The following is a 9,142-nucleotide window of genomic DNA, read 5'->3' as shown; positions in this document are numbered from 1 at the left end:
AATTAATTTGTTGATTTAGTTTCATGAGCTTTTTCTTAATTACCGAGCCTATAAGAGGCTACACACGTACTAGTTTTAACACTGCATGGTGTTTTGCTCATTGATTTTGAATACAAAATAAGTCATTTCGATGAATGTATAGGTAATACATATTTGATGTTGGGATTAAACCTTTTTAGATCATCAAATTCCTAACTTTAAAAATACAACTTCATAGATGTCGCGGTCTCGAAGTTCCGTTTCTAGGTGGTGTAAGAACCCAGACGTGGGAGATTTGAGTGCGGGCGATCTCTACCGTATTCGTGCACAGAAGTCTAAGATTTACGATCGAAAGAAAACTGCTATACCACTCGCCATCTCTCTTTCCTTTCCCTCCCGCCATCAGTAACATCCAAGCTGACCCCTGAGGGGTGAACCGAAACGTGGCTGGGGTTTCTTATGCTGAACATTCCAAAACCGTGGACGAACTCCTCACGCGAAACAGTGGGTATATATGCGCTGGCGGAAACTTAAAGAGATTTTATGCGCGGGATGCTACATTTGCGAAGGGACGAGACCCAGATTGCCCATTGCATGTCATCTCCTCCAAAATCCTCTCCGCCCACCCCACGTCTCTTGACCCTCATCCCTCTCCCCCCGTCTCCGTCCCCTCTACCCCCCCTCCCTGGACCTCCTCCGTAAACCCTTTCTTTCCATCCATCCCCAGCGTGCGCCCTCCACATCCTCCACCTTTCTTTCCTCCACCTCCCCTCCTTCCCACCCCTTCGCAAGGCCCTCCTCCGCGACAAACCCACCCTCCCTCCACAGGCTCATCTCTTCCGTCCCCCTCCTCCACCCTCCTCCGGCAACAACCCGTCCCCTCTCCCTCCTCCTCCTCCACCCAGCTCGCCGCCCATGTGCCCTGCCCCTCCTCTTCCCTCTCTCTCTCTCTCCTGTCCCATCGCCTTCGCCAGGATAAACAGTTTGCCTCCGGATCTCGTCGCGTTCGGACCATTCCGCTCACTCAACGGAGAGAGGGCACTCGAAAAAGTCCACATCTCTCTTGCTTCCCACTCTCGACGTTTGCCCAACTCGTCCGGACTCTCACACGCACACTCCCTCCCTGGGGACGGGAAATAATCTCTTCTTGCGTCTCCGAGGAAAAGTCCGGCCCACGTGCGCGCGCGCCCTCCCGCTCGACCGCGAGAGGGAGAACGCCCCCCCTCCTCCCCACCCCCCCCGATAGACGATCCCCTTTCCACGCCTCCGGTGGACGAGGAAGGAGCCCCGGTCCTCTGGCGGACGAGAGAATTCACTTGCTCCCGAGGAGCGAAGTTTGACTCGCGGTACGTCGCGTCTTGCATTTCTCCGTCTGCCGATTCCCGGCGTCTCCGGCCCCCACGAACTTGGGGGTGAACGAGCCTGAAGTTTCAGTGCCTCCGACTCGGCCATAGGATTGCTCCGACGGTGACTGAACGAGGTCGAGGAGTTGAGGAATAAAGGTGAGTGACCAAAGTGGTTCTAAATGTCGCTTCCTGAGTGCGATGAAGACGTGATTTAAAACGTAATCGGTTCGGAAAATTCCGATGATCACGTGCATCACAATTGGGTTTCCACGAAGGGTGCATTAAATTTGAAGTGTTGTTGCCATAAAATGTCTTATGCCTTTTAATGCCTGATGGAACTCACTCATTCTTTCGAAGATTCCTGGTTAAAATTGAAAGGTGAACATTCTTTAAAAACAAAATTTTAATGTGTTGACAAAAATTTTAATGCATGAAAATAATAACCTTTATATTGGCGATACTCGTAGTAGACTTTCCTGAACACCGCGGTGAATCTTTGTGGCATTCTAACATAAAGCGAACACGCGTGTAAATAGTGAATAAGTCAATAAATGTACGTTCGCATTCACTGCGATCCTAGGTACGAGTAGGTATTTAGTTTGTCGGTTTATAAAGACGTTCTACACGGGTTTTCCTTCGCGAAATCGGAGCGCGATTTCGAAAAATAAATATTTTAAAAGTGGACGGTATCGTTTAGTTTCACGTTAATCACATTTCAGAGTCTGTTAATCACCGAACCATCAACATATGCGTTCAGCGAATTCTGAAAGAGGAGAGAAAGAGAGAGTGCCGCGGAATTTCGCTCGAGGGTCGGCTGGATAGAGAGTACTCTCAATCGATCCTTCCTTGTTGACGGGAGGGAACACGAGAGGTGGGTCGACGGACCACCACCCCGTTTCTTTTACGATTCTTTGAACAACGTATCTCTAAAATTCCCGTGTGGAAATTCCTTCGGAGGAATTTATTAACCGGGAGTCATAAACCGCGAGTCTTTAAGCGTTGACACTGCGGTATGAATAGAGAAGATAAAAACGTGTGTTTCTGATGCTACCCAGTCGGGAATTCAAACGGCAGTGAATCACGTTTGTGAGCTGGAGGTGAAAAAAAAGTTGGGCTGCCGAATAGAGCGCACCTTTCCGAAACCGCAACAAAACCCTCTTGTTTTCCTTCTGTTCGCCAAGGGCCTACTCCTCTGTGATCTTTACAAGGGGGGAGGACGGTATTTTAAGGGGACAGTGGCAAATTAGTCATTGATTTAACGTGCCTAGGTGGATTCAAGGGAAGGGAGCATAGGGGGTCATGTCCCCTACACCCTCGCGAAACTAACTTTGAATAGCATTTATCTCCCGAGCATACTGCGGTGTGCGTTGCGATCTCCAAATTAGTTCGACTTGCTTCAAATTTAACGTGAACCTCTACTTTCTTATGTGTAAAATATGTTATGAAATTATTTCTGTAAAGATATTTCCCCTTAGATATTTTATGGATCCTCTACTTTTTACGTTGAGTTACATCCTTGTTTAGGAACACCAGGTGCGGTGATATGGATTAGCGTAACTAAGGGGGAGACTGGGGTAGCGGCTCTCTCCGGGTCGCATTTTGGTTCACTGGAACGGGAAGTCCACCGCAACTTCGGTTAAGGTTATCTTGATATATTTCACCGCAAAAATAAACAAAGTGTCTTAGCTTTTTTCCCTTAGATATTTTTTCTTTCATTTAATTACGTTATACGTACGTATGCTTCATTCCCTGATTTTATGAGGGACGGGTGGAGTCGAAATCGTTCCAGTTGGCGTAAATTGTAGACGTCACGGCTGTTATGTTCTCACGAATTCTCACGTGCCTCTTCTAACTTATCTCTGTTGATTTTGCTGCCTCACCCCTATCCGGGAAGTTTGACAAATTAAATGAAGCCAGACGGTTCAAATTATTCTGCTCGTAGTAATTAATCGCATATTTATCATTAATACCGCTGCTGTTTATAATTATTGAGCAATCAGCTTCGTTGGTCTCTAATTGAATGTCATTGAGCACTGAATAAATAATATATGCCAACAGATATCTTTCCTGATAGACCTAAATTCTTGGCGGCTAAGTGGACGTGGATATATAGTATATCTTTTCAACCTTGATTCACTTCCATTGAACTAGATATGAGATCATCTAACTCCCTCCCTCTCTTTCACGTAAGCAACCAACTGTCATTGGTCGGAGTAGGCACAGCGCAAAATTAAATATTGCATTTGTTTACGTCAAGCGACTCGTGTGCATGGCCGATTAGATTCGCCGCGTTTTCCATCTTAAAATACACATTTACTTTAGCTTCATACACACACAGGCACGCGCACACATTGTGCATTAATATACCACTTTTCTCTTCCGATACAGGAGCCAAAACGATCCCTCGGAAAAGACACACTGGGAAATACCGTGCCGTCCTTAAGCTGAATACCGCGGGCCATTCCCTGTTTCCTATTGCGTCAAGCGGGCATCCCTTTCCGCCCATCTCCGACACGCGCACACGTGCAAAAATTATACCCACCCGACCGAAACCACGTTGAAGGTGGTCACCCTGGCTTAAGGATATCCGTTGAGCTCCTTGTTGGGAAAAATAAAAATGTGTCCGAAATTTATTATTCATTAATTGAGTCCGACCATGGTTGGTGTCCGACCACTTAACAACTGTCATTTGCCCCTCCTGCTGCGGAATATAAATATATTACTACGTACTCAGTCGCAAACAAGCCATGAATCTTGATAAACAGATTTAGAGATGTCAAGGGGAATATAAGTTTCGCCGCTAGACATTCTTCATCTCTTCTCTCACACCCTTCCCACAACTGGCGTTTGTCAAAGAGTCTGAACGGATCGCATTGCGAATTGCCTCAAGTAATAGCCGGAGCGTGATGAACGTGACTGAGCCTCTTATTATTTCGGCCAGTCACAAATTAATCCATTTTTTTTGGGAATAGGAGTGTGAAGGATCGAGTCTTCCTAGAGTTAATCATTCTAATCCTCTGCGGTTAGAATTTGACATTAAATTGACCATTGAGGTCTTCGGCATCATGTATTCGTGCTTATAAAATATTTCAAAGTGAGGGAGCGTCATCATTACACGTATTAAATTAAAATTCTTCTGTGGCACCCAAGTGCATGAGCTGTTGGAAATCTTCACCTTGTATCTTCACATTTTCCCACAGTTCACATAAATGTTTCATTGCTTTCTTATCCTTAATTCCTATTTGCCACCTTAAAGTAATGCAAAAAATCTGAGAGATTACCACTGTACGAATAAAAAATAACGTTTGGTGCGGAGTCTGTGCTTGTGTTTAGGTTTCCATTAATGTTATCATTTTACAAGGTTAATATAATGGTCAAAACAATATTTAATTTATTTTTAATAAGAACTAAAATTAATTCATAGACATCGTGGTGAATTAAACACTATACTCGTATATTCAATTTCACGGCCAAAATAATCCTGGTCTTGAAATTAACGGCACACAATAGTAAAAGTGTTAATTTTACTCTCTAATAGCTCATCTAGGAGGAATAGCATGAGGATGAAGGGATAACATATAATTTTTTAAGGGTAACCTCTGGCTACAAACCAAGGGCATAGCAAGGGATCAAGAAGGGGGGATTACTATTGGTGAGCTCTCGGCCTTCAGATGGTCAGATACTGCGTGTCCTATAATTGGGCCACATTTAGCTTCATCTAATAGAATATGAGTCAATGGCAACGTGTTTTAATGCTATTTATATTTTTATATCTAATGATATACCCTGTAAACCACCGCCAGAGTGTGTGGCAGGGGGTGAAAATACACACTAGGCTAATTTTTATCCAAACATGGCACTACCGCGGTCGGACAATGTTATTATGATCCCCTATCGTTCGTGGAAAAAATGACAACTTAAATCTATCTGCTCCATATATTTTTCTTCTTGCCCTCTCTTTTTCAGTAACAATTAAGGAAATCCAGACAATGATCGCGCCTCCTATGGGGTTGAGTTCCACATCATGCTTATTTTCACGGCCACGCTCCTCGAAATGCCTTTGAATGAGTCGAAAGTAGATACATAATGAAAATTGACGTCCATCTCATAGGTCCCTTAGCAGGGAGCCATTTGCTCTCACTGAATATCATTGAAAATAATGAATATTCGCTGAACGTTGGGACCGCAAGACATCAGAGACTGAATGAACCAGGCGGAGTAATAAGTCTTGTCAAGGGGGCGCTAAATGGAAGGAGAGTGGAACGCGGGCGCGGCAGCCTCGATGAAAGTAAACGCTTCGGTAATTCTTATTATAGAATCACCTCTGTTTCATTAAATCTCTCTTAACAAAATACGAAATGCTGACACACTCATTTGTGTGCTCATAAATTAGAAAAAAATATATAATCACTCCGCAGATAAATGGGGCGCCCGAGACAGACTTGGCGCCATCCTCCCATCTCCCGGACGCCTTGTGCTCCCACGGCCGTTTCTGACCCTGCCCGTCACCAGAGGGCGACCTCATGTCGATGATGCCGCCGTGTGTCGTGTGCGGTGTGAGGTCGGGGCAGCTCTACGTGTAGAATCAAGCGCAGTGGAAAAAACCCATCGGAGAGCGTGGGTTGCAGAGACAGACTTTAAACAGGCTGCGAATGGATGCAGAATGGGATTTAAGATAGATCATGAGTGGAAAGGTACGCGAGCTATTAATCAAAGTCTTAAGTGACCACATGAATGGGATAATGTAAGATTCAAAGACGTATCGACCGCTCTTTTACGGAACTTATCAACTCTCGCATAAAATTTGCAAATAAAAGTAAATGTCTCGCTTTTTATCATTCACGTCGGTTATTATAAATAAATAATTATCAAGAAAATTCAAAAGGTCTCATGGAATGAGATCTCTCCTGGTTGAAACACATAGGGGGAATACGAGGACAAGCTAACTAAAAATTACGATTTATTAGAAGAGTACTTGGTAAATGTGATGGAAAGGTCAAGAGAAATGTTATCTGTCGCTGGTCAGGCCTCATTTAGAATATGATGCGAGTATATGGGGTCCTCTCGAAGTTGGATTAACTGCCGAATTGAATCGCGTGCAGCGTGGAGGAGCTAGATTTGTAAAACGTTGTGATGATAAACTTAGTAGCGTATCCAAAATATTAGAGCAGCTGGGCTGGGAATCACTAACGGAGCGAAGGTTAACTTACAGATTGAAGCATTTACATAGATTCGAAGGATGTCTCTTTTGCAGTGATGTTAAAAATGTATTATTACTCCCATCGCACTACGGTAGGAGAGATCATGCTAAAAGAATTAGAGAAATTAAGTGTAGAGCAAATAAATTTAAGATTTCGTTTTTTCCTCGAACGATAGGGGATCATAATAACTTTGTTCGACCGCGGTAGCGTCATTTCCGGGTCAAAACTAGTAATGTGTGTATTCACGCCCCTGTCACACGCCCTGGCGGTGGCTTATAGGATATATATTAATAACACAAATAAATAAATACAAATTTATAAGACTACCGACACGAGATAATTTTAAAGATCCGAAATAATAGGCGGATAGTCTATGGCGACTGCATCACGGCTAGGATTTCACGGAGTGATTTTAGTACAACACAAAGCATAGGTAAAAGAAGCTTGGCTTGACGAAAACACGTGGAAAAACTCAATTGTATTAATATTGCACGAATTTTGATATGATTGTGTCCTCAGAATCACGGATATCACGGTTAACCACAGCATCATCGCCAAATAAACGTATCTTACTAGTGACTACGGAGTCAATGTCGTTAACGTTAATTAGGAATTAAAGAGTTCTGATGACACTTCCCTGGGGAACACCTTAAGTAACTTTACTGAAATTTTTATGTGATGTTGAAAATGTTTTGCAGCCCTAATCTTACCACGGTAGAAGAGATCATGTTCGTAAAATTAGAGAAATTAAGTGTACAACACATTGGTTTAAGATGTCATTTTTCCACGAACGACAGGGGGTCATAACAACATTGTTCGACCGCGGTAGGGTCATGTTCGGGTAAATTTATTCTGGTGTGTATCCAGCCCTGCCACACACCCTTGTGGTGGCTTGCAGGGCATATATAAGTAAAATAAGTAAATAAAAAACATGCTAACTGCGCTCTTTTCACATGGAAAGGCTAAAAATCATAGAGAGTAGGATGTGTAGGAAAGTGAAGATATATAGCCCCGATTTAAATGGGAGGCCAGCCGCGTCTGATTGACCCCTGAGCATACACCGCCAGCTTCCTCGGCAGTTTGCGGACGTTGGGAAGGGAGAGGGGGGGACGAGTAGTCCCACAGGATGCAAAGGAATCGTTTGATGACCCGGAGAAGAAAAAGGCCGACCGCAGGAAGTTCAACTCGTCGCCGACTGCATTTTTCGGGACCGAGACGCATGGTGTCAACGGCCTGCAACTCCTTTTCGCGCCGACTCCACACCCCAACACCCCCCGCCCGCGCAGAAATATGTCCTACCAGGAATCCAAACCGCCACTTTTCTTCTCCCTCCCTCTCCCACCGCGGTCGATCGGTTCGCGGAGACGCCGACGAGCGAAGTCTTGTCCCCTCTCAAAAGACAAGCCGTCGCCCGTCGGTCGCTCTCCTTCGCCGCCGTTATGCAACTGCCAGAGAGGGTGGAATGGCCGACGATGCCGCCGGCCCACGTGCCCGCCGTTTCGCGCCGCAGACATGCCAGGTGTCGGCGGCGGTCGCCTTAGCGAACTCACTCTCGCCCGTCCCGTACCCTTTCCTTCCTCCGCGCTCACTCTTCACGTCCTCTCAACCTCGAGGCCGCGGGGAAGGCGATCCATTCATTCCCCAGCCAGAGTCGCGTCGCCCTCTTATCGCAAGGTTACTTGTTTGGCGCTCGCCGGTGCAGTTCCGTCGGATTAGCACCGTGGAAACGAAATGAATTGCCGGGATGCATCCGGTTCGCATTATCAGCCGAGGGGGTCCAAAACGACGAGAATGGCAAACGACTCCTTTGAAAAAAAACCCTATTTTTAGAAAAAAAACTCTCGCTCGTAATTATCTTGTAATCATACATTCCTACCGACTTTATATGACTTATTGTTTGCGGGTCTAATGAAGATGGGAACGTCTACTTATTGCAAAGATATGCTCAGAATGTATATTTTTAAATGGGCTCATCAATTGTCGATTGAGAGAGATCTAGTTTCTCCATCACAAACTTCGTGGTACGTCGTACTACCCGCTGCATTAACAGTACTTTGTTAATAGATATGCTAGCCCACGTCCCATGTCGGCTCCATTACAACTCTCCCTTGTTTTCGATGGGACGGCGAGTAAAATTCATCCGTGTACTCGAGATTTTTATTGCTCGTTGACTGCGTTCACGCCCATGGACTTTCTCGGTCTACTCGTCCCTCACAGCCATAACCACTCTCGTAGTTGTTTGGCATAGCGCATTTTACTCTCATCTACTCGCTCTCCACGTTGCATTTATCTCTCTCTATCTCTCTCGCCAAGTCCCAGAAACCTTCCCTCCTCCTTGTCTTCCTTCGAGAAAAACTGTTCAAAATCGTACCATATATTTAACAGATGTTAGCGTTAGCTTTACTCCATTCGTTATCTTACTTGACATGTTTTAGCTTATTTAAATGGCATTTCAACGCTGAAAATTAGTATGAAGTATATTTAGGATATTAAGGCCATATATTCCTAGTGGTAGTAGTAGTAATGAGGGGAGGCGACCGACTGCTGAGGTCATTTGTCCCATAGGGGATGGGCAGGATAGGATGAAGGGTGGAGAGAAACCCGGCGTCGGCAATA

The 9,142-nt window shown here is 45.0% G+C and overlaps 1 protein-coding gene across 1 annotated transcript in view; it reads left to right on the top strand.

Moving 5' to 3' along the window:
* The first annotated feature begins 984 nt into the window (after positions 1-984).
* Positions 985-9,142, top strand: part of LOC139691534 (cysteine-rich secretory protein 2-like) — a 212,599-nt gene continuing 204,441 nt past the window's right edge. The window contains exon 1 of the mRNA XM_071589405.1: positions 985-1,481. The gene's annotated coding sequence lies outside the window, so the exon portion shown is untranslated. The remainder of the gene's footprint in view (positions 1,482-9,142) is intronic.

This window comes from Hetaerina americana, unplaced genomic scaffold (genome assembly GCF_022747635.1).
Source record: "Hetaerina americana unplaced genomic scaffold, ioHetAmer1.1.p SCAF_1, whole genome shotgun sequence".
In the NCBI taxonomy this organism is placed as follows: domain Eukaryota; kingdom Metazoa; phylum Arthropoda; class Insecta; order Odonata; family Calopterygidae; genus Hetaerina; species Hetaerina americana.
The sequence above is the reverse complement of the archived record's forward strand: the minus strand, read 5'-3'. Positions and strand labels throughout refer to the sequence as shown.